The sequence below is a fragment of the Macaca fascicularis genome, chromosome 15, assembly GCF_037993035.2.
Source record: "Macaca fascicularis isolate 582-1 chromosome 15, T2T-MFA8v1.1".
NCBI classification, from domain to species: Eukaryota; Metazoa; Chordata; class Mammalia; order Primates; family Cercopithecidae; genus Macaca; species Macaca fascicularis.
In genome coordinates this window covers 58,754,185-58,767,827 of record NC_088389.1, presented here as the reverse complement: position 1 = coordinate 58,767,827, position 13,643 = coordinate 58,754,185, and the positions used below count along the sequence as shown (strand labels likewise).

Below are 13,643 nucleotides of genomic sequence, written 5' to 3'. Positions count from 1 at the left end.
CATCCTTTTGTGTCTGGCTTCACTCATCCAATCTGTAGCATCTGCCACAAGCCTGGCGTCGAAAAAGCATGCCACATTGGCATGTTAAATGTAAATGTGCATGCTGAGGATTGAATGAATGAGTGAGCGAATGAATGAGAGAATAGGCTTTAGCTGAGGTGTGGTCTCCCAACAGGATTCTGTGTTTTCAGTAAGTATAATACCTGGTGGGCCATGGGGAGAGGGAGAGCAGGCAGGTGGCTGGTGGAATAGTCTGGGTGAGAAGAGGCGGCAACCCGAACTAGAAGGGAGGTGGTGGGGACAGTGAGGAGGGAGCAGGTTGCACATGCCTGTCCCGTCTGCCTGGCACTCGTGAGCCCTGTGAGCAGCAGGACAGATGTATTTTTAGAAATCCCCTCACACAGAGCAGCCACTTGACACCATGTGGCTGCCTCACTGCCACAGAGTCCCAGGGACTGATGCCGAGGCCCCACAGGGGTCAAGCTTCTGGGCTGTGAGCTCACGACCCCCTACCGCCCTGCTGAGCAGGCGAGAATCATGCTCAGGTGATGAACAAGCACAAGACAAGAGGACCCAGATGACCCTGGAGAGTATCCCACTGGAAGATGCAAGCACGTGGCTCATGGAGAAATGGGTGCCATTGCCCTGCATCCCCCAAAAGACATTCTTACTCCCTAGGATCAGAGGCATGGCGTGGCTCCAAGCCAGGGGAGCCCTCGTACTGCTTAAAGGCCCCAGGGTTGGAAAGGACCTCTCTTCTGCCCTCACCCCACCCAGTGCTTGAGCTCCCTTTGACATTCTTTTCAACACGAGCTCAGCTTTCATGCCTCCTTTTCCCTTAACTCCATAATCAGCACCCTAGACTTAGCCACCACTTTCTCTCGCCTACTCTGTCTTGCCACCTTCTTTGTCTGCTCCTGCCCCCTCTTATCCTCTTATCTGTCTCATCCTGCAGCCAGGGTCGGTGCTCTCCACAGATGTAGCTTGTGACAAAGTGGCTGGACGCTGCCAGGGAAGGAGCAATGTTATTGGAGAGGGATGGAGCCAGAGCAGCAGGAGAGAGCCACTGGGCTGTGCTGATGGGAGGAGGAGACATGGAAAGGACAGTGCCCCGGGAGCCACCAGCCGCGAGGGTAAGATGTTTTAATGGAGGGACAGGGCAGGCAGTGCTTGGATGGCACAGGTAGGCCTGGCACCAGGCAGGATTTTATTGTTTGATGAAGGTTCACTGCCCTTGATTCTTCTCCTTGGGCTTGTACTTAGTGATTGTGGGAGATAAGGAGGATGAAGGGGAGGCGCTTGCTCTTTTTCCTGAATGATAAAGCTGGGAGCTGGCGATGGCTTTGGGAATATGGGGAATATGGGCAATCAGTTCCCAGAAAGCTATTAGGGTAAAAGATTGTCATGTTATAAACTTCTAAACCACAGATGAACAGGCTTGAACAAACTGTTAGAACACCTAGTGTTGATTATTGAGAGTGTTTCTGCAGTGTGTGACTTGGCGTGGTTCGTTCGTGCTGTCCCTGAGAACAGTGACATTTCAGATTAGCAGTATTTTGGGGTTCCACTTGGAAAGAGCCCACCCCTCAGCTGACTGGTGCTGTCCTCCACTGGGTGATTTAATGGTCAGGCATGCTTGGTCGAGGGGAAGCAGCATCACGGCAAGGCACCTGTACCCATCTGCCAGTTTGGATGAAGGGCCAAATCACAGGGTCAGTAATGCTTCTTGGCCAGAGAACATGAGCTGAGCAGCTGTCCCTGCCTGCTATCCATGAGAGGTCCTCTTACCAACTCAGCCTCAGGGAGGGAGAGAGTCCCCTGTAGTCAGAACGGTATGTGAGTGTCGCAGCTAGGGGCAGAGGAAGACCAGGGAACCTGCCCTTAGCCACTCACACAAGATATAAATCCAGGAAGCTGAAAGGGAGCCCTTTTAGGCCAGGATGGAGGATACTCCCAGCATCCCCTGTGGCCAGATGCAGGGGTCCTTGGAGCACTCAGGGACCACCCTAGGAGAAGAGATGGGAGCTGAATGTGTTATAGTTAAATAACTCCTAGATTGCAGAACATCTCCCAGCTTCATTTTTCTGTTTTGTAAAATGAATATAAATGAGATGAAGGATGCAAAATGCCCCATAAACTGAATAGCTTTATATGAATCTAAGTCATTATTTGCCCTGAAATTTTTCTATTTAATATTTTTGTCAACAATTTGGAGGCAGATACTGGATGTAGGCTTATCAGATATGTACAGAAAATAAAGCTGGGAGGGCTAGCTGAAACACAGGTATGGAGGACTACAGGTTGCAGAATCTGAAAGCTCAGCACTCCCCTGGCTTCCTTCCCCTGGATGCCTTCTCTGTGTGACCCTCAGAAAGCACAGTGCCCCTAACAGAGCTCCATTTTTTCGTGGTGTGGCTGCTCCTTCTCTGTAGTGGGTAGAGAGGCCAGGGATACTCCTAAACACCCTACCATGCTCAGGGTTTCTCTGTCTCAGCAGTATTGACATTGTGGACCAGATCACGGTGTTGTGGGGACTGTCCACATGGTGGTATGGTAGGATGTTTAGCAGCATTCCTGGCCTCTACCCTGTAGATGCCCGTAGCACTGCTGTTCCTCTCTTTGTGACAAACAAGTGTCCCTGGGGTACAAAATTGTCCCTGGTTAAAACCTCTGCTCTAGATTCATCCTTTGCACTTCCCTGCCTGCATGGTAGCTCCTCTGGTCATGTCAAAGTTCTCATAGTTCCTTAAATAAACAAAGCTTTTCCACATCTTTCCCAGAACTTTGCATGCAAGATCCCTTCCCACTGCTGCCCTTTACCACTTCATAAAATCCTGTGTGTCCTTGAAAACTCATCCCAAGCATCCCTTCCTTGCAGATGCCGTCCCAGATGCTCCCAGACAGCTAGTGCACTCACAGCAAAGTTCTCCTGGAGCCCTGAGTGCATGGATTTTATTTTTTTGCTTGGGATAGTCACCCCCACTGGACTATAAGCTTCTTGAAGGTAAATCCTGGATCTTTCTCACCTCTGCTCCCCAGTGCCTGGGAGGCATGGCCTAGCACAGAGTGGGTGCTTAGTGAATCCTCCTTGAGTAACATTGCTTCATGGATCACTACTGGCTGGTAATGGGACATACAACGCTGTAGGCAAAAAGCATATTTTCTGGATCTTAATCACACGAAGGGTCCAGTACTCCACCCTCAGGTAGCAGAGCACCTTGTCTCTTTTGCAGAGAAAAAATAACTTATTTTAATCTCTAGGATGCTAGAGAGGTTTAGAGAAGTTTCCTCCTGCGAAAACCTTTTTCAGGCTCTGCCCTTGACAAAACACTGAAAGGACAGCAGCAGATAGCACTTTCTCTTCAAAAGATGCCTGAGGATGGGCGCCAATCCCAGCTAAACTTTCTGCCTGTGTTGGGAGCAAGGGGCTCCACCTAGTCTTTCTTGAATGCAAATGTGATCTGTCCGGTCCAACAGCAAAGCCCCGCCCTCCAATGCCAGGACTCTAGGCTGTGGGACTTTCTCCAGCTCTCCCCTCTGCATTGTCAAAACGGGAACAGACTGAGCAGAAGGAACGCGTTTGGTGCTGAGACCAGAGCCAGGGCAGTACGCAGCAGATCCAGACAATCTGCTCCGCTCCTCCCAAGGAGAGAGGAAAGGCTTTTATTTCTTGCTGACAACCAAGTCTGTAATGGGAAAATCTCTGGGGGATCAAAGCTAAGCCAAGTGAGAGATGCACACCCCACACTGGTGTGCCTCACCTGGCTTTATACGGCCAGGTTTCTGTGTGTGTATGTGTGTGTGTGTGTGTGTGTGTGCTGGGGGTGGTGGTGGTGATGTGCATATGCATTAAAAGAAAAGTCATGAACTGTCAGACATAAAACATCAAGTGCACCCACGCCTTAGACACCTTCAGTGACAGGGACTTCTCACTATCTTAACAACTGCTAGACAGTTCTGTCTAGTAGAAAGCTTTCGGTCACTCTGGTGGTTTACCCTTTGGTCCTAAGTCCAATTCTTTATTCTGTTTAGAATTGGTCCAATCTTTTTTTCCCCAGGAAGGATTGTCAGAGGCAACCACTTTACCAGCCAAATCCCTTCTTCTGGCTAGAGACCCAGTTCTTTCAACTCTTTTCCATGTGGTACAGTTTTGATCTCCGTTCCTGATCACCCTTTTCTCATCAGTGCAATAGGTAATACAATACTCTCATTTTTTCTGCAGTTCTCAGAGAGTAAGTTATTTGGGGTGGACATGTTTTCCATGCAGCTGAAGAGCAACAGAATTTTAAAAAAAACATAACGGAAAAATTGTCAGCATGCAGGATACAGGTCCCTTTTAGATTGTGCACATCCCTGCTAATTCTCTCTCTGACGTTTCTCACTACCTCTGACTTCATCTCTCACTACTTCCTCCCATGTGTCTTCCTGCACCTCTTTGTACACCACCTTCCAACAAGATTGGACTCTCGTGCCATCCCTGAAAACACTAGGACCAATGAGAGGAAGCCAGAAGAAGTCACCTGGATACCTGGATGCCTGGCGCCTGGACATGAGAAGCACCTTCTAATGGCCGGGGAGTTCAATGCTGGAAAGGGTGACACCAGCTGGGGGCGAGCCCTCCACTGTGAAGGTGTGTGGACAGAGGCTTCTGGTAGGGGATTTCTTGACAGGCCTGGACTTAACGAATCTGCTAGGTACTTGCTGTCTCTTTCAGCCCTGTGATTTTGTGATTGTGGGCAAAGATTCCATAAGGGCGTGTGTGTGTGTGCGTGCGCGCGCATGTGTGTTTGTGTGTAATGGGGACTCTGGGGTATCCTTTTGACAGCTGTGGGAGAGGGAGCAGAAAGTCAGTTCCTTCAGCCGGGCAGCTGTAGGGCTGGCAACTGAGCATGGCTGACTCAGTCCGTGGCTGAGCCGAGCTGCTCAAGAAGAGGGGAGGCACAGTGTGGTGACAGGCAAGAAGAAAGTGGGCCTGGTGCAGTCTCCTATGCTGGGGAACTTGTGGGTCAGGAGGATTTTGAGGGCCCATAGGTCAGTGTCCACTCTGCACCCCCCAACTCAGGGGCACAAGCTGGGTCTCTAATTGGTTTGAGTGTGTGGACAGTTCTGAAAAGCATAGGGCTGGTGCCTGTGACATTATTCTGGAACTATATTCCAGATTTCTGGACACGAGAGTGGCCACTGGTCTTACCATAAATGTGGGATGTCAGCATTTTAGAGACTCCTGGAGTCTCAGGTCAGGGGGGACCTCTGCATCATTCTTGTTCAGTCCCTCAGAAGCTGGCACACCATCACAAGCCTTTTCTGGCACACCATCCAGCCTTTTCTGGAACATCTCAGCATTAGATTAAAAGACATAATGGATGGAAATTATCTCCCACTGGCAGGTAGATAAACAGATTCCCTCCCTTTTCTTCCCTGTGAAATGACAGAAAGCTTACTGCCCTCTGAGGCGACTCATTCCATCTTTGGATGGCTTTGAGCTGAAGTCTGTTTAGTTGAGTGCGCTGTAGGACATATTCTTATCACTCTCGTGTTATCTGGGGAATCAGATGTTCTTATTACTATTGCTTATGGGAAATACTACTACCTACAGCCACTGTTAGGTGAGCTCTACCTTGTGCTAGCTACCAGGTTAAGTACTTAACATGAATGTCAGGTCTATGGAAACTTCAAATCCCACTGGGCCATAGCTGGATGATCCCCCAGAGGTCAATCTAGTTCTCATGTTCATGGTTAAATCAAGGCTCAGACCCTAAGCCACGAACCTAGTTCTGTCATAGATGAATGAAAATAGAGTCTTCCTAAAGGGGGCTGTGGCCACATGGATTTCTGGATACCCCCATTTTCCTGTGGTTTCTGGGAAGCCAGTTCTGCACAAATGTGAAGTTAGTGGCTAGCTCCCTGGGTCACCCAGAGAGCGTACCTAGAATTGCCCCATCCTTCCAGTGACAAGAGACAAGGTAAAAACTTGAAGTCCGAATGCTGCAGGGGTTGGGGGGTGGGGGTGGATCAGCAAAGCTAAAGCCTTGCTCTTGTGTCTCTCCTGGATTCCCTGAGAGGCACTGATAAAGCAAGAGTCTAAGAGGCAGGAAATATGGTTCTGTATTGAGGCACTGCCACTTTCTGTGAGGACAGGTAAGCTATTGCATCTCTCTTGCCTCAGTCTTCTCATCTAAAAATGGATCTAAGAATTGTAGCCACCACTCAGGGCTGTTGTGAGGACCTGGAGGACCTCAGCTGGTGACGATTAGTGTAATGATTTCCCCTACTCTAGCCAGGATGGACCAGGTGAAGTTTGAACAAAAGGAAAGCTTCTGCAAGGTTCAGGGGAAATGAAAGGACTTCTCTGGTCACCTTAGGCAGCAGAGAGGGACTAATGACAGTCTTACGTCAGATTCCCTAGAAGCAGAACCTGAGGCAGGGATTTAGGTACATATGATTTACTGGGGGAGTGCTTTTCAGGAAAAACCTACAAGGGAGAGAGGAAAGGAAGCAGGATAGGAGCAGGGAGAGAGACAAACACAGGTGTGGTCAAGGGTCGGGCTACCAGATAAAATATAGGCTGCCCAGGTCAATTTGCATTTCAGATGAACAATGAGTAATTTCTCATTATAAGTATGTTGCAAGTCTTGCATGAAGCCTGCTTATACTCAAAACGTATCCTTTGTTTATTTGAAGTGCAAATATATCTGGGTATCTTGTATTTTTATTTGCTAAATCTGGTAACCCAGTCTAAGCTAGTCAATCAGCCCCATTTGCCCAAAACTGATGGGACATGGGAATTTCAGTGTAAAACTGAAATTCAGGCTGCTCATCCTAAACTGTGATTTCAGGGAAAGCCAGCCTTGGGCTGATCCTTGGAGAGGGGATAGAAGTGGACTGACTCTCTGGAGCCTGAAGCATACTGCAGAGATGTCCCTTCCTGAGGGGAGGGGACTACCCTTTTGCATTTCTGTGTCACTTAGTCATTGCCTGTGGTGGCGGTGATTGGGGAGCAGGTATGGGGAGAAAGTTGTAACCTCGTGGAGATGCAGCTTCTGTCTTCTGAGAGCCGTTCTCTGGAGAAGGGGGGCATCTGTGAGTCATTAGCAGGCAAACAGGTGGCATTCAGCAGCTGGGGGCAGGGGGTGTGCATTGGTCCTTAAAAGGGGAGCTGGTGGGACACCATAGCATCTTCTACACTGTTTGTATCTCTCCAGCCCAGAGGCTCTGCTCCACCCTCAGAAGAGGTGAAAACTAAGCCTGACTCAAATTCCATGGATGAACCAACCGCACGACTCCTCTGATTGTAGGCTGGGTGCCAGGATAAGTCCAGCACAGACTGGTCTGAGACCGCTACCACATTCACAGAGAACACTAAGGGCACAGAGAAGGGAGCGGGGGTAAATTATTCCTGACTGGGAGAAAGAGGGCTAGACAAGATTTCACATAGGGAGCAACACCTGAGCCTTGAAAGCAGGTGAAAGTCTGATGAGGGTTGGGGTAGAGAGGTGGAGTGGCGGCTGGTGGCTGGTGGTTGGTGGCTGATGGGTAGTAGTGGTGAGAAGGGCGTGGCCAAGATGTGAAGGTCAGAGTCATGGAGGTCAAGGTGTGTAGGTTTTCTCATCAACTCCTCCAGTAAGCAGGTACAAAGAGCAGGGGCCTCTTATCCCCAAACTGGCCCCTAAGCCAGGTGAGCACAAGGCCTTCCCAGGCTGCAGATTCTGGGTCAGGTTTTGCCTGCATTGACAAAGCATTTGGTCTCCGCAAAGTGCTGAATGATTTATTTTCTGACCAAGCTAATGCTTTGAAAAACTGCTGGTGGCCCTCCTGACCCGGGGATGCCCGGGCACCTAGGGAATGTCCCAGCTCCTGGCGGGGAGGCCCCGCCACCCAGGTCTGGCCCAGATCCATGGGAAGACAAGCTTCCTTCTCACCTTTCCAGTGTGTCCTGAAACCAGAAGCCCCGTGACTCTGGCTCCTCTTTCACCGCTCTGGGATTTCGGCTCTGGCCAAGGCAGGACACCCATGCTGCAGAGAAGCCTGAGAAGCCACTGGGACCAAGGTGCAGGGAGGGTCAGCTGGGGAGAGTGATGGGATTCGTCCCAAATCAGTGTCCCCATTTCTGGACTGAGCTCAGCCTAGCGTTGCTAAAGCTCAGCACCCGAGCCTTTCCACTGGCTCTGTAATTTCTTTTCAGCCCCCTTGCTGAGGGACACAGGGCTATTGTGCCTTTATTTCAACCACTTACTTGCTGTGTGACCTTGTACATGTCACCTGGCCTTCCTGAGCCCTCTCTCACATCCTCACTAAGGATGAAAACATCAGCACTAGCGACTAGCAGTCTTGTCGTGTTTGCCAGCTTTCACAGCAGCACACTCACATGCATTGTCTCACTGCAACATCTCTGTAAATTGTGAAGTGGGTGAGTGGGCAAGGGACGTTATTATCTCTATTTTAGAGATGAATGTGACTTGGCCTCATGTTACAGCTGCTAGACTCCTGGGCTCAGAACCCCTGACACTAGGACACCAAGAAGACAATAATCTCTTATCAGAGTCTCTAGGAAATGTCTGAACCAGAATCTGCAATTTTAAAGGCTTGAATATGGGGACTCAGGGGGCATTTGGTTCCCACATGTTTAATGATACTTTCAGAAACGAGGCTACAGAGGGCAGGACATCCTGTGATGGGCTCTGTATTCTGTTTCCAGCACAGTCTGAGGCGGATTCAAATCTCAGCTCTCCTCTCTCAGAAATGCAGTAACAATATTTCACTCAGAAGCTACAATCCAAATTGACTGCTGGGGAAAAACGCAAGATTTGACAACATGGGGTTTCTCTGGGACCCTTTAGTGCCCGCAAGGCCTTTTCTGTTGTCCTTTTTAGATTCTGACATGTGTATGTTTCAGATGACTCATCATCTGAAGAAGTAGACCAAAGAAGTGCAGATGGGGTTCTGAGGTGGGAAAGGTCTCTTCTCATTGGGGTGGGGGGTGAGGAGAGAAGCAGAACTAGGGAAAGAAAATAACAGAAAGAGTGTTAATGAAGACCGCTGATTTTTTAGAGAGCTGAAAAGGTAACAACGGGGGAGGTCTGAGATTTGGGGCCAGCACACAGTCTGTAGCCAGACACAGATTTAAGTCCCAGCACAGCCACTTACCAGCTAAGTGAATTTAGGCCAGTCCCAGATCTCTGCAGGCCTCAACCTCGTCATCTGAAACCTGGTGCAGGCAGGACCACCCCTTCACTTCGTTCTCAGGGTCCAGATGTCCCTGGTGCCCAATAGGGCTTGACTACAGCAGGCACTTAATATGTGCTAACTCCGTGCATCCCCCCTCCTTTTCATAAGTGGATTATGCATGTAGGAAATATGAAACTTCCTTTCACCCAAACAAAAACTGTGTCATCTAAGACAAATCTGATAAAATTAACTTTTAAGTTGAAAAGGTGTTCTGCATGAATGATGACCCCATTGGCTTATTTTCCTCTGACCTTGCTCACTACCCCTCCCCCAACACACACACACACACATACACACACACACACACACACACACACACACACCCTTCCTTCTCACCAATAAAACTAGATTGGCATGAGGAGAAAAGGCCAGGCTGTCATGGTCCCAGCATCCTGCTCACAAAAACTTGGAGGCAGAGCGGGCCAATATGGAGCCCTGGGGACTGGGGTCTCTGCTGGTCCCCACAGTAGGTGCCAAGAACAGTTCACAGCCCAGCATGTGGCCGCACTGCCCACTCTGCTCCATGAGGACAGAGCCTCGCCGTCCCTTGAAGGACTCTGGCAATATAGCCTGCCAAAGACCTCAATCTGATTAAAGGAAGGAAGGAAATTGGAGAAAGGAAGAAAGAAACGAAAGAAAAATGATGGAGAGAAGGAGAGAGAGAGAAGGAGAGAGGCCCGGTACAAGTGTGAAATCAGAAGAACAGACTGAGGATGGTGAGATGCATGTGAACAGTGTGACGTGGGCAACCCCCACAAATAGACCTTCTGTTAAAAATAGCCTTTGTCTAAATGTGGAAAGGGTGTAAATATAGTAGCGGTTTCGGCTTACTACGGAGCCGCCCCTGCTCCAAGTAACAGAGGCTTATTATAGGAAGCGTGCGTCAGCAGCGGGAGGGGAGGAGAGGAATAGAGAAGCCCCGGGCCGTGGGTACAGTACCCCCCAGCAGGAGGGGGGTCAGCCAGCCAGCGTCGCCCTGTTGGGGGCAAGCGGCCCGAATGACTCTGAAACGCTCTCACAGAGTTCCTCTGGGCAGAAAACTCTAGCCGAGCTGTGGGAGGAAGGGAGGAAGGAAGGAATCGCTGTGCTGAAAAGGATCTAGGCTTGTCTCGGCGATGCCGCTCACTTTCAAGTGGGATTTCAGCAGGCATTGCGTCCTGTGTGCAGCAGGCTGCTCGCTCCTGGACACTGCAGGAAGTTTTCAAAGGAACCCCCTGGAACGACCAGCCTGCAGGCAAGCCGGTTTCCTCAGCCCTGAGTACAGAGGACAAATGTCTAGAAAATCAGTGGAAAGTGCCAGAAAGGAGTTTGATTCAAGTTTTTTTTTTTTTTTTTTTTTTTTTTTTTAAGACTGGGTTTTCATGTCTGTGTCTGGTATCACGTGCTAAGTAGGTGCATGGGGTACGGTGGCTGGACTCCTGAGCTGGACAGCTGGGAGATGCTGCAGGCACTGCCTTCCAGTATGATGCATGACCAAGGGAACAAAACTGTTCTGGGAAGCTCACTGCTCTGCTTTCTACAGCTACAGAGATGGCAAAGGGTTGAGTGCCCATGTGGGTGTTAAGACCTGCTCCTGCCGGTGTGTCTCCCCTCCAGGCCTTTGGGGGCCCTCATTATTCCCTGGTCTGTCACCCTTTAACCCAGTGCCCTCTCCTCCCAGCCCGGGACATGTCCATGCATCCTTCGCTGTCCACACATACAGCCCAACACACATACACGCACTCATGCACACTCACATTCAGTGTGGGCCCTGTGGCCCTTTCCAGCAATAGCCCTCACACCCCAACCCCCCACCCCCACCCCCGGCGTCCCACCCTGGCCCTGCACTCTCATAGAGTCCCTTCATCTGCTCTGCCCCTGCCCTCTGGCTCATCACTAGCCTTGAGCTTGCCTCCTGGATGTAAGGCAAACCTAGCTCCTCCAGGTGGATCTGCACTTCTCCTCAGATATGATTGGGGCTTGTGTGCTTATGCTGCTCCTCAAGCCAGCCTGGGTGACCACCTCGCTGCTCACACCCCTGGATTGAATGCTAATGCCCCTATCATGTTTCACCGACCTGCTCCTCAGGACTGATCTTCAACCTGTCAGCCACTCCCCAGCATCATCCAAACTGCCCTGAAAACCACCTTTCCAAAATGCAGAGCCAGCAGTGTCACTGCCCCACTCAAAATGCTCCCGACAGCTCCCCACCGCCTGTAAGATAAAGTCCAAACCTTGGAAGGCCGGACTTGACCCCTGTCTGCTTTTCCAGCTGTGTCTCCTGCTACCCTACCCTATGTGGTGCCTACACAGGCTCTGAAGGTGGGTGATTACCCCCAGGAATCTTCCCTTTCATGCCTCTGCAGGGACCATGCTGTTTCTTTGGGCTACAATACTTCTCTTCCAAGTCTCTGCACATCAGGATTCTACCCACCCTTCAGGGCCCCAGTTCCAGAAGACTGCCCACCTATTGTGGGAAGCCTTCTTGGATCTCTCCTCCCACAGCAACTACCTTTCAGTTTTTTTTTTTCACTCCTTCTGCAAACCCCAAGTCATTTTTGTATATTTGGAAAATGAATCAAGAGGTGCAGTACTGCATCTGGGTGTGGTGCCCTCCCCTACCCACCAACAGAGCCTGCATGTCCCTCCATCACCAGAATGCTTGTTCCTCTGTGTTGGAATTGCCTGTTTATCCACTGGTCTCCCCTCTGGAGTCTAACTTCTTAGGGAAGGGTCTGGATGACCTTGTTCAGGCCATATCCCCAGTGCCTAGCATAGTGACATTCATTACACTAAATGAACTGGGCCTCCAGTGCTCTATACTTCTGCTATGTAGTGAATTTTTGCATTCCTCCCAAATTTATGTTGAAACCCTAATCCCCAGTGTGATAGTTTTTGGAGATGGAGACTTTGGGAGGTAATGAGGTGATGAGGACAGGACCTTCATGGTGGGATTAGTGCCCGTATGAAGACAGACAGAAGAGTGTTCTTCCTCTCTCTGCTCTCTGCCATGTAAAGACACAGCAAGGAGATGTCAAGCGAGGGCCCTCCCCAGAATCCAACCATGCTGGCACACTCAACATGTACTTCCCAGCTTCCAGACCGTGAGAACTAAATTTCTGTGATTTCATCTACCAAGCCTAGGGTATTTGTTATAGTGACTAAGACAACTTCCTTACCTTTTCCAGATGTTCCCATCTGTTTTCAAGCCCCTCTGCTATTTTCTGCTGACCCTGCCATTGGCCCTGATACTGGTGCGAGAGCCACTTGGGTACAATCCTGAGATGCTGGGCCTGGAGTTGGAAGAACTACGTGAGAGTTTCAGCTCTGCCTCTTACCTGCCTGCCAGTGGGTAATTCATTTTTCCTCTCCCAACAGTCTCCTCAGCCATGAAAAGGAGTGACAACAGTCACTGCATGGGGTTGCTGTGAGGACTAAGTGAGAATGTGGAGCTGAAAGCCGCTGACAAACTGTGCAGTGCTCTTCAGATGTCGGGGCCTTTGTTGCAGCCCTCACCTACTCTCCACCTCGCCTGTGCTTTGGAAACCTGCCCAGGCACCAGCTATGTCGACTCCCGCTGCCATTCAGGCCCATAAGGATGTCCTAGAAAATACTTTTGCCACCTCTCTATGTTAACAGCTCGAAATCTCCAGACACTTCTGATTACCAGGATTTTGAGTACATGACGGTTTTCTTCCTCAAAATTCTTAAATAGCAAAAAGGCTTGAATGACAGTCAGGACTGGCAGAAGTTGGACTGTCATTGTGAACCAAGGAAGGAGGCTGCAAAAGGAAATGGGAAGAAAGTGGATATGCTGATAGCCAGGCTGGTGCTCTTCCAGGTAAGTCTACCTGCCCTGGCCCCAAGCAGCCCTGTCCTGGGCTTGGCTGGTCCTGCAGTTTCCCAGGATACAGCAGAGCTAGTGGATGGCCTGGAAAGCAAGTATTTGGGCAGATCGTATCTTCTGCCTGGAGAGAATGTGAATACTGTGGAAAGAGCCAGGCCATGAGTTCTGCAGAGCCCAGCTCTAGTTCCTGTTATGTCCCCTTACTAACAGGGTACATTGAGTAAGTCTCCTAACCCATTAGACCCTCAGTTATTCATTGCTGAATAGAAATCATTTTGATGAGAATCAAAATCAAATATGATCATTTATGAAAATTGTATGCATAGTGCCTGTGATCAATAAATGGCAATTGAAACTGATTCTAAATCTGTTTCTCCAGAGTAGTATTTCATGCTGCTGGGAAACAAGCAAAGACAAGTGATTTGGAAAACTAAGGTGTTGGAGTAGATATTTTTTCTTTAATACCTCCCAATCAGGACAAAACAATTTCCACCAGGTAGGCTGAAAAACTTGCCATGGGAGCAAGGATTTTGGGGGAAGGCCAAGAAAGTGGATCACTGTTTGATTATACTAGAAGAATAAGAGACTTGAG

At 49.6% G+C, this 13,643-nt stretch overlaps 1 long non-coding RNA gene across 2 annotated transcripts; it reads left to right on the top strand.

Moving 5' to 3' along the window:
- Positions 1–986: 986 nt before the first annotated feature.
- On the top strand, positions 987–13,417 carry LOC123569159 (uncharacterized). 2 transcript variants are annotated; one of them, XR_010581493.2, is made up of 5 exons: positions 987–1,133; positions 2,879–3,004; positions 4,059–4,193; positions 4,458–4,630; positions 12,583–13,417. It is a non-coding gene; the product is annotated as an uncharacterized lncRNA (long non-coding RNA). The 2 variants fall into 2 exon arrangements; XR_012424510.1 differs by lacking the exon at positions 4,059–4,193.
- The last annotated feature ends 226 nt before the right edge of the window (positions 13,418–13,643 follow it).